The sequence below is a fragment of the Moschus berezovskii genome, chromosome 9 (genome assembly GCF_049115385.1).
Source record: "Moschus berezovskii isolate FMDL1 chromosome 9, NW_MosBer_1.0, whole genome shotgun sequence".
In the NCBI taxonomy this organism is placed as follows: Eukaryota; Metazoa; Chordata; class Mammalia; order Artiodactyla; family Moschidae; genus Moschus; species Moschus berezovskii.
Window position 1 is genome coordinate 66,739,825 of NC_142468.1, and position 12,211 is coordinate 66,752,035.

The 12,211-nt window shown below is 40.7% G+C and overlaps 1 protein-coding gene and 1 pseudogene across 1 annotated transcript in view; both read right to left on the reverse strand.

Annotated features, from left to right (window-relative positions):
- Positions 1 to 12,211, reverse strand: part of LOC148776475 (stAR-related lipid transfer protein 9-like) — an 81,076-nt gene that overhangs the window by 25,799 nt on the left and 43,066 nt on the right. The gene's annotated exons all lie outside the window — the stretch shown is intronic.
- LOC148776476 (importin subunit alpha-1 pseudogene) overlaps positions 6,106 to 12,211 on the reverse strand; it is a 30,870-nt pseudogene continuing 24,764 nt past the window's right edge.

Consider the following 12,211-nt stretch of genomic DNA (forward strand, 5'->3'; position numbering starts at 1 on the left):
TGCTGCTCAGCATCCAAATACTCTTCTGATCTGGGAGGAAACTGTGTCCGTTTTCACAGGAAGCAGGGCCCAACCCTCCCAACAGAAGTCAAATAGGCCAGATAATTCTATCTCCTGGAGGTTAGAATGTGAACACGTGAAATGAGACTTGCAAAACTTGAAATTTCAAAGAATGACACAAAAGCAAAGAAAGAGTTCATCAAGTCTCCTTGTTGGCATCGTGAGTCCAACAGTACTGCATCTGACGTGTACAAGTACCAAGTACAGTACTCAAACTAGACTATTCTGTGATACGGCTTTATCTGGCCTCCCTGTGACTTAGGGCCCCATGGTTTGCAGCTCATTTTTCTACTTTCCCTTAAATTCTATGAATCTCCTGATACAGTTCCAAATTGGAACATGGTTCTTATGGTTAATAGCTGTGTGATCTTGAATAATTTACTTAAACTTGGTTTTTTTCCTGTTAAATTGGATATTTTGTATCTATATCACAGGTTTGTTGTGAAGATTAAGTGAGAATACATGTAACTAGGGACCATGAGGACAAAGATAGGAGTTACTGACCCAAGATTACACTACACTATTCTGTTTTAGCAGCTGCAGTCGTGCTTCTTGATCAGTGAACTATTTGCATTTTGTTTTTTAGTGCTTCTAATATTCAGGCATAGAGCCATCATAACCCAAGTAGAGGTGAAAGATCTAGACGTTACACCATTCCCACTGCCTTTCCCAATCTCCCTCCCAGCTCTGTACTCTCCTCCATTCAGTCCTATATTTGCAAAGTTGAAAACTGGGCAGAATTCTCTGTGCCTCCTGACATCTCTCTGGGTTAAACTCCCAGAGACTGAAGAAGGAGGAATCATTTCTCTTGATCAGAACACTTGAGTTGGCAGCCATCCATTTGCTAGTTGGAAATGTTCACAAAACTCGACCTTTCTTTCCAGTGCTCCAGCAGAAAGTGGGAACAGAGGTACAGACAGAGCAAGGTCACATCTAGTGTTATTTATTTCTCACCGCTCACACAGCAGGGCAGAATGAGCTCAGTGGACTGTGAAAGAAGACAAGAGAATATTACTTTGCCCATGTCTTTATCCAAATTCAAATAATCACCTGGAGGTTTTATGAAAAGCATTTTTGAAGATACCATTTCCATCAACAGTAAAAAGTATGAATAAGCAAAACTGGTAGGCTCCAAACGTGGAATTGGGGGAAACTGTTAAGATTCCATTCTTTACAAACCGTGAGGCTTAGCTCATCATAAATTCTTAAACAGAGCACAACAGAACCAGATGACATCGTGGTTCACTCTCACCATGGTTACTATAATGAAGCATATGGGAACAGCTCAATATGAATACCAAAAACAGTTTGAAGGCTAAAATAAATCACCAAAGGGCAATCTAATATAGAGGATTCAGTTCAGTTCAGTTCAGTCGCTCAGTCGTGTCCGACTCTTAGAGCATTAGAATATAATAATCTAGAAGATCCAGTTCAGGAGGAGAGATGGGCAATGTAACTTTTTTTTCTGGAATATAAGTACAAGAACACATTTGATAGATAAATTAATTTCATGTGACACAGAACTTCCAGTCTTTTTAAGCATTCACTAGATTGGGGACAGCCCACTGGATGCTGCTGAACTGGGACTCATCACATCTGAAGCTCAAGCCGAAACCTATTTCATAGGGGCAACTGAATCCAGGAACGAGAATTTTTGGTGTTCAATAGCATGCCATTAGCATTGCAAATGAAAACAAGGAGATACCACCACACACCTATAAGAATGGCCAAAATCTAACACACTGACAACACCAAATGCTTACAAGGAGATGAAGCAACAGGAACTCTCATTCATTGATGATGGGAATGCAGAATGGTACAGCCGCTTTGGAAGACATTATGCCAGTTTTTTTCTCTTAAACAAGACTAAACATATTACTCTTACCATACAGTGATGCAATCACACTCCTTGGTATTTACCCAAAGAGGCTGAAAACTTATATATACACAAAAACCTGCACACAGATATTTATAGAAGTTTTCTTCAAAACTGTCAAAACATGGAAATAACTAGGATGTCCTTCAATAGGTGAATGTCTAAACTGTGGTACATACAGAACATGGGATATTATTCAAAGCTAAAAAGAAATGAACTATTAAGGCCTGAATAAACATGAAGGAACCTTAAATGCACCTTACTAAGAAGCCAATCTGAAAAGGCTACACACTGTATGAGTCCAACTACATGACCTGCTGGAAAAGGTAAAACTATAGAGACAGTTAAAGAAAAAAATCAGTGGTTGCCAGGAGTCTGGAGAGTGATAGATGATAGGTGGGATGCAGAGGATTTTTAAGGCAGTGAACGCTGGGCTGGAAGAAGCACAAGTTGGAATCAAGATTGCTGGGAGAAATATCAGTAACCTCAGCTATGCAGATGACACCACCCTTATGGCAGAAAGTGAAGAGGAACTCAAAAGCCTCTTGATGAAAGTGAAAGAGGAAAGTATAAAGGTTGGCTTGAAGCTCAATATTCAGAAAACAAAGATCATGGCATCTGGTCCCATCACTTTATGGGAAATAGATGGGGAAACAGTGGAAACAGTGTCAGACTTTACTTTTTTGGGCTCCAAAATCACTACGGATGCTGATTGCAGCCATGAAATTAAAAGACGCTTACTCCTTGGAAGGAAAGTTATGACCAACCTAGAGAATATATTAAAAAGCAGAGACATTGGGGAAGAGGGAGGTGGGAGGGGGGTTCAAGAAAGGGAACACATGTACACCCGGGGCGGATTCATGTCAATGTATGGCAAAACCAACCAATATATTAATGTAAGGTAATCTGCCTCCAATAAAATAAAAAAATAGATTAAAAAAAATAAATAAAAAGCAGAGACATTACTTTGCCAACAAAGGTCCATCTAGTCAAGGCTATGGTTTTTCCCATGGTCATGTATGGATATGAGAGTTGGACTGTGAAGAAAGCTGATTGCCGAAGAATTGATGCTTTTGAACTGTGGTGTTGGAGAAGACTCTTGAGAGTCCCTTGGACTGCAAGGAGATCCAACCAGTCCATTCTAAACGAGATCAGTCCTGGGTGTTCATTGGAAGGACTGATGCTAAAGCTGAAACTCCAATACTTTGGCCACCTCATGCGACGAGTTGACTCACTGGAAAAGAGTTTGATGCTGGGAAGGATTGGGGGTGGGAGGAGACGGGGACGACAGAGAATGAGATGGCTGGATGGCATCACCAACTCGATGGACATGAGTTTGAGTGTACTCCGGGAGTTGGTGATGGACAGGGAGGCCTGGCGTGCTGTGATTCATGGGGTCGCAAAGAGTCGGACACGACTGAGCGACTGAACTGAACTGAAACTCCTCTATATGTGATACTATAATTGTGTATGAAAAGTAAAGTGTTAGTTGATTAGTCGTGTCCGAGTCTCTGTGACCCCATGGACTGTAGCCCAACAGGCTCCTCTGTCCATGGAATTCTCCAGGCAGGAATACTGGAGTGGGTTGCCATGCCACCTCCAGGGGATCTTCCTGATGCAGGGATTGAACCTGCGTCTCCTGCGTTTCCTGCATTGGCAGGCAGGTGCTTTACCACTAGCGCCACCTGATGGGAAGAAGGAGGTATATGGAATTTCTGTGCTCAATTTTTCTGTAAACCTAAAATTGCTCTAACAAATAAACTCTATTTTCAAAAAAGATCCGCAAGATAAATCTCAAGAAATGGAATTCCCTGAAAACGGCAACATTTATCAGACATACCTTTCCTAAAACCGGTTAGAATCAACTAAGTCTCTGGATTTATGTCTCTGATTTCATGATGAGTATTTAAGGTCCAAAACTAATGGCTACTCTGTATTTTCCTAAAGAAAATGTTCACTGTTAGATTTTTGTTGTTGTTGTTTGCTTGTTTTTGGTAGTTCTGTTGTTCTTTATTATGTACTATGTTCTCTGAGCCCCAAGATGACTTCTAACAACAACAAAAAAAAACTGTGATTTCAATATAGGATGAAAAAGGGTTCAAAATAATGAAATAAATATTGATTCCAAATACAGGTATCAGAAATTGTGGATGAGTGAGAAGAGGGTCATTTCAAGGAGGAGAAAAAAAGTTAAAAGAATCTAAAATCTAACTCTGTTAGCAGGCATCTTTAAACTGGAAAATAATTCTAGACAACTCTGGAAACTATTCAAACACATGTTTTCACTAATGCTGTTACTCAGGAAAACCTCGAATAACCCAGAGTTGTACTTTTACTTCTCATCACACAGAGACGGTGAGGTACAGCTGATACTGTTTGTGGATCTACTGATACATCCTCTCTCCAAACTTGTGGGTTAGAAAAGTAAGGTTCAGGTCCTATTATTTGAAGAGAGAGCATTCACGTAAAATATATAACTTAATGGGGCCTGCAGGTGGGGACTCCCATGGACGGAGGAGCCTGGTGGGCTGAAGTCCATGGGGTCACGAAGAGTCAGACACAACTGAACGACTTCACTTTCACTTTTCACTTTCATGCACTGGAGAAGGAAATGGCAACCCACTCCAGTGTTCTTGCCTGGAGGATCCCAGGGACAGGGGAGCCTGGTGGGCTGCCGTCTATGGGATCGCACAGAGTCGGATACAACTGAAGCGACTTAGCAGCAGCAGCAGTAGCAGCAGCAGCAGCAGCTGGGCAAAGGACTTAGAATGATTTGCTTTCCTCCAAACAGCTACACATAAGGTTTAATGGTTAAGGACACAGGCTTTGCACTTAATAGACTCATAAGGTTAGCAGATGTAAGTTTTTATATATAGAATGGATAAACAATAAAATCCTACTATATAGCACAGAGAACCATATTCAGTATAATAAACCACCATGGAAAGAATATTATATATATATGTATAACTGAATCACTTTGCTGCTGCTGCTGCTGCTGCTGCTAAGTCACTTCAGTCGTGTCCGACTCTGTGTGACCCCATAGACGGAAGCCCACCAGGCTCCCCAGTCCCTGGGATTCTCCAGGCAAGAACACTGGAGTGGGTTGCCATCACTTTGCTATACAGCAGTAATTAACACAACATTAAAAATTAACCATATTTCAGTTTTATGAAAAAAGTGTTTTATTCAAAACCAGAGCTTTAGATTCACACAGCTAGTAACACGAAGCAGTTATTGTGTTAGGCTCTCTTCTTCTTAGCACCTTAAATCATTAATCCATTTAATCCTTACAATACATCTATGACGACAGTTACTGTTATCAAAATTCTCTATCACATGAGAAAATTGAAGTTCCATGGGTAGTTCAGTTCAGTCGCGTCCAACTCTTTGCGACCCCATGAATCACAGCACGCCAGGCCTCCCTGTCCATCACCAACTCCCGGAGTTCACTCTAACTCATGTCCACTGAGTCAGTGATGCCATCCAGCCATCTCATTCTCTGTCATTCCCGTCTCCTCCCACCCCCAATCCTTCCCAGCATCAGAGTCTTTTCCAGTGAGTCAACTTGTCGCATGAGGTGGTCAAAGTATTGGAGTTTCAGCTTTAGCATCAGTCCTTCCAGTGAACACCCAGGATTGATCTCCTTTAGAATGGACTGGTTGGATCTCCTTGCAGTCCAAGGGACTCTCAAGAGTCTTCTCCAGCACCACAGTTCAAAAGCATCAATTCTTCGGTGATCAGCTTTCTTCACAGTCCAACTCTCATATCCATACACGACCATGGGAAAAACCATAGCCTTGACTAGACGGACCTTTGTTGGCAAAGTAATGTCTCTGCTTTTTAATGGGTAGTAAGTACCATTCTAAAGGAGATCAATCCTGGGTGTTCACTGGAAGGACTGATACTAAAGCTGAAACTCCAATACTTTGGCCACCTCATGCGACGAGTTGACTCACTGGAAAAGACTCTGATGCTGGGAAGGATTGGGGATGGGAGGAGACGGGGACGACAGAGAATGAGATGGCTGGATGGCATCACCGACTCTGTGGACATGAGTTTGAGTGAACTCCGGGAGTTGGTGATGGACAGGGAGGCCTGGCGTGCTGTGATTCATGGGGCCGCAAAGAGTCGGACAAGACTGAGCGACTGAACTGAAGTACCTCTAAATAATGCTGCTGCCTATAACCACTGTGATATTCCGCCACTAGCAAAATAACTGTCACCATAATAATTAGGAAACGCAAATTTTATCTGTTGAACTAAGCCATTACTCTTTAATTTAAATCTGTTCTTCAAGGTTTCCTTATTTCCTGTTGTTTGGCTTCACACTGGGAGAAACTTTACCACATCTCCTTTTCAGTATTTCTATTACATAGAAGTCTCAGTAAAATTTTGTTTTTACCTTTGGCCAAAAACAAAATCTGAATACTTCTGCCATTTGCTAATCACTTTTGCAGTCTTTTTGTCCCATTAACCTTTTAATTTCCACATGAAGAGAATTACTTCATTCCCAAATTTCACCCACGTTGCCATTATTAAATGACCAGAATTGGAAGCCTTAAAGAGAGACACATTTTTTCCTTTGCTGTCTTTCAAATTACAAAGTACACCTACTTTTTTTACCAAGTGAAAAAATACAACCCATGAAGAAAAAACTAAACTTCCACTCCTACCTCACTCCTAACCCTACTCATTTTAAGTACCCAACAAGTCCCCTTCAAGTACTGAGGAAAGAAGTATATAACCAACAGGTATGTCCTTCCATACCTTTATCAACATATCTTAGGATATACAGTTCTTCATTTTTTGTTTTCATTGAAATAGACACAAATAATGTATGTCAACCTGCAGCTTCCTTTTTATCACATAACATAGCATGAACATATAGGTGATTTTTACTATATAGGTTATAGTTATAAAAAGATATAACTTTTTCTCATGCATATGCACAGCCACAGTTACACAAACACAATGTAAAATAACTGGGCTATGTTTTATTTATTTTCCACCTGTCTTTCCCCTTCCTCTTTTCCTCTCTCATACATAAACCCCCCACCTGTGGGTAACATGTTAGCAATTGGCATAATTGTTCATATTTCCCATGGTCATAATCATAAATGCACATGCACTTACACATTTATGGGTTTTTTTAACTTTTTTTTAAAAAAATGGGATGTCATTATACACGTTTTTCTCAGTCAACACAATTTGCAATATATTCCATGGTGTAAATGTGCCAAAATTGAGTCAATCACTCTCCTATAAATGGGCAATCACTTGTTTTTTATTATTTTATCCCTACTTATAATGGTTCAATAAATATCTTTGAACATATATGTTTATATACTGATGTTTTTTTAATAGACTGTTTCAGGAATGGGGCTGCTGGGTCAAAGGATTAAAATATTTATTTTCATAAATATTAAGACTGTTTTCCCAAAAGACTATAATAACTTATATTTCTATTGACAAAATTAATAAGGGAATTCTTTTCTTCATATTCCCACCAGGAACTTTTTTAACTGCTCTTCGTTTGAACAATACAAATTCATATCTTAATGTTACTATAATAACAGTGAGTTTGAAGTCATCATTTTTTGGCGAGAGCATTTAAATTTGCTCTCCCCAAGAAGGGTCTATTCATATCCTTTGCCCACTTTTCTACTGGATTGTTTTTCTTTTTTTGTCAATATGAAAGACTTCATAGTATCTTATAAACAGAAGTCCTTAATCTGCCATATGCATTGCAAATATTTTTCTCCCTAATCTATTCACCTTTTTCTAAGTTAAAAGGCAATTTTTTGAGCAGTTTTTGGTTAAGAGAAAAGTTGAGTGGAAATTACAAAGTTCTCATGCACCCCTTCAGCCCTCTTTCCTCTCGCTCCTCAGTCTCCCATATTATTAACATCTTGGATTACTATGATACATTTGTTGTAATTGATGAGCCAATACTGATATAGTATTATTAACTAAAGTCCAAAGTTCACATTAGGGTTAACTTTTTGTTTTGTACAGTTCTATGAATTTTTACAAATACATAATGATATATAACCACCACAACAGTATCATAAAGAATAATTTCACTGCCCTAAAAAAAAATCCCCTGTGCTTCACCTATTCATCCCTCCTTCCCTCCCATGAACTCCTGGAAAGTACTGATCTTTTTATTGCCTCCATAGTTTTCCAGAGTGTCATATAGATGCAATCATACAATATACAGCCTTTTCAGATTGGCTTCTTTCACTTTGTCGTTGTTCAATCGCTCAGTCATGTCTGACTCTACGACACCATGGACTGCAGCATGCCTGGCTTCCTTGTCCTTCACTGTCTCCCAGAGTTTGCTCAAATTCATAGTCACTGAATCAGTGATGCCATCCAGCCATCTCATCCTCTTTCATCCCCTTCTCCTCCTGCCTTCAATCTTTCCCAGCATCAGGTCTTTTCCAATGAGGCAGCTCTTTGCATCAGTTGTCAAAGTATTGGAACTTCAGCTTCAGCATCAGTCCTTCCAACAAATATTCAGGGTTGATTTCCTTTCAGATTGACTGGTTTGATCTCCTGGCTGTCCAGGGGACTCACAAGAGTCTTCTCCAGCACCACAGTTTGAATGCATCAATTCTTCAGTACTCAGCCTTCTTTACAGTTCAACTCTCACATACGTATATGACTATGAAAAAACCATAGCTTTGATTATACACACCTTTGTCAGCAAAGTGATGTCTCTGCTTTTTAATATGCTGTCTAGGTTTGTCATAGCTTTTCTTCCAAGGAGCAAGTATATTTTAATTTCATGGCTGCAGTCACCATCAGCAGTGATTTTGGAGACCAAGAAAATAAATCTGTTACTGTTTCCATTTCTTTCCCATCTATTTGTCATAAAGTGATGGAACCAGATGCCATGATCTTAGTTTTTTGAATGTTGAGCTTTAGGCCAGCTTCTTCACTCTCCTCTTTCACCTTCATCAAGAGGCTCTTTAGTTCCTCTTCACTTTTTGCCATTAGGGTGGTGCCATCTGCATATCTGAGGTTATTTTACTTAGTAATATGCATTTAAGGTTCTTTCATGTCTTTTCATGACTTGATATCTCATTTCTTTTTTATTTTAAAAAAATTTTATTTATTTATTTATGGCTGTGCTAGATCTTCACTGCTGTGTGGACTTTTCTCTAGCTGCAGTGAGCAGGGACAGCTCTGTAGTTGTAATGCACAGGCTTCTCATTGTATTGGTTTCTCCTGTTGTGCAGCACAGGCTCTGGGATGTGCAGGCTTCCGCAATTGGGGCACTTGGGCTCAGTAGCTGTGGCTCCTGGGCTGTAGAGCACAGGCTCAGTAATGGTGGCACACAACCTTAGTTGCTTCACGGCCTGTAAGATCTTCCCAGATCAGGGACTGAACCTGTGTCTCTTGCACTAGCAGGTTCTTTACCACTAAGCCACCAGGGAAGCCCTCTCATTTCTTTTTAAGGCTGAATATCCCATCATTTGGAGGTGCCACAGTTCACACATTCACCTATTGAAGGACACTTTGGCTGCTTGCAAATTTTGGCAACTATGAATAAAGGTGTTATAAACATTTCGAGCACAGGTTTTTGTGTGGATGTAGTTCTCAACTCCTTTGGGTAAATACCAAGAACTGTGACTGACCAATGCCAACTTTTCCCTCACCTTGCACCAAGAACCCCTGACAATCCAGGCATTCCACCCCTCACATATAGACACTGCTGCTGCTGCTAAGTCACTTCAGTCGTGTCCGACTCTGTGTGACCCCATAGATGGAAGCCCACCAGGCTCCCCCGTCCCTGGGTATAAAGTCCAACTTCTATTAGAACTGCTGCAGAGCTTGAGGCCTCCCCTGAACCATATAAGTCCTGACTGCCTGCTAACTCACAACAGCAGCTGCTGCTTTTTTTAAAATAAAGGATGAAATAATCTTTATTTACAGGATACTGCAAGATATGAAACTCCACACAGAAATAAACCCACTGAGAAGAGAAGCTTCATATAATATATACAGTTTGGAACTGTTGAAGTATAGTCTCCTTGTAAAAAGTGCTACAATAGCAAATCACATTTAAAGAATTCTTAGTAGAGAAACAGAAAGACAAACTTATACCAAACATAATACATGTTTGGTATAACAAACATATGCTTCAGTTGTAGTCTGAAAGATAATGGTCTCAGAATGCCATCCTGAACTACAGCCTCAGAGGTAGTTTCTGGCCCAACATTATGATATTCTTGTTCCTCCATACAGAAGTATTTTTCGATCAAGTTTAATGAAGCCTTGGGCACTGACTCATTTTCACAGTTTTATAGAGCTTCAGTTTTATCCAAACCTCTACATTCTTCAATTACACTGAATTTCTCAGTTTCACCTAATTTCTCAGCAACCCAAGATACTTGAAAGGGCATCCAGAATAACTAGGGTAATTTTGGTATGTTTCACAGTTAAGAGGTCATGTTCTGCCACAAAAGAAGTCACTGCAATGGGAAGCTTGTGCACCGCAACTAGAGAGTATTCCCCACTTGCTGTAATTAGAGAAAGTCTATGCACAGCAATGAAGACCCAGCACAGACAAAAATTAATTACTTAAAAAAATAATTTACTCAGTAGCATCTAGCAAGGATTCAGGATTCTTGTTACAATAAAAGTTTGAAAGTGTCAGGTAAAGTGCTACAAGTAACCGCATATTCAAGATGATACATTAGGAACTGCAAGAAGACCCAACAGCAGATTGATGGCACCACACTTGATAACCAAGTCTTGGAAAACAAAACCATCACCTGCAATGTTTCCAAGAGCTCATATAGCTTGTTCACTGATATAATCATGGGGAGATGCCAGTAGAGAAATGAATGCTGGGGCAGCACCTCTATCAACCACAGCCCCAGTCTGTTCTGACATTCTGGAAGCAACGCTGGTGAACATTCAAGTAGATTTAAACTGAACAGGACTACAGTCAGTTCTGCCCAAGAAGGACACAAACTTTGGAATCAAACCAGCCCAGATTATGTTGCCTATTGGGGGTTGTTTTTCCTAGAAGGCAGTTTCCCAGCAGTTTGAGTAGCTTTGAGCTGGCTTTCCAAATTGTTGCTACTGAAGCCTTTGACGGTATCAACAACAGACTGATTTACAGTGCCCTAATCGTTTCAGTTTTCTGGCAGTGGAGAAGGAGCAGCATCAGGAAGCAACCTTACATTTCTCCTTTTCAGCACCTGGTTGTCCTTCTTAGCTTAGCTTTCCTTGGTTCCACATTATCCAGTACTCAGCACTGCATCATTTCTGTACTATTGTGCCCTTGAATCTATTAGGGCAATCAGTGGTCAGTTAGTGTTCCTGTTGCTGAACATGGTTATGAGACACAGGGAGGAAGCTACAGAGCCAGCTCAGATTTCCACAGAAGGCTGTGCAGACCCTATGACTGCTTGACTTAAGAAAATCTGGGGCTAGAAATGGAAGGACGGAGAAGGCAATGGCAAGCCACTCCAGTACTATTGCCTAGAAAATCCCATGGATGGAGGAGCCTGGTAGGCTGCAGTCCGTGGGGTCGCTAAGGGTCGGACACGACTGAGCGACTTCACTTTCACACATTGGAGAAGGAAATGGCAACCCACTCCAGTGTTCTTGCCTGGAGAATCCCAGGGATGGGGGAGCCTAATGGGCTTCCGTCTATGGGGTCACACAGAGTCGGACACGACTGAAGTGACTTAGTAGCAGCAGAAATTGAAGGAAGATGAGACATATTCAATTTTCTACCTTTCTAAGCACGTGATTGCCCCCAATTCTTCAACCTCTTGTCACAATGTGCCCCCAAATGATTTTCCCCACCACCCTGTAGAATACTAGAAATTCTCTTCAGTATAGTAATTCATCTGAGTTAGCTGTAACTTCACAGTGCCTCTATTAAAATGCACATGCTACCAGAGAGGACAGAGGAACATATTATTATGAATAGAAAAGGTATTGGAGAAATCATTGTATGCTGGATAAGATTGTGATCAGGTATCAAGAAGTTAATAATAATAATACTTATGTAGCATTTATTATCTGCTAAGCACTGTTCATGTGAAGAGTTGACTCACTGGAAAAGACTCTGATGCTGGGAGGGATTGAGGGCAGGAGGAGAAGGGGACGACAGAGAATGAGATGGCTGGATGGCATCACCGACTTGATGGACATGAGTGTGAGTGAACTCCAGGAGTTGGTGATAGACAGGGAGGCCTGACGTGCTGTGATTCACGGGGTCGCAAAGAGTCAGACAGGACTGAGCGA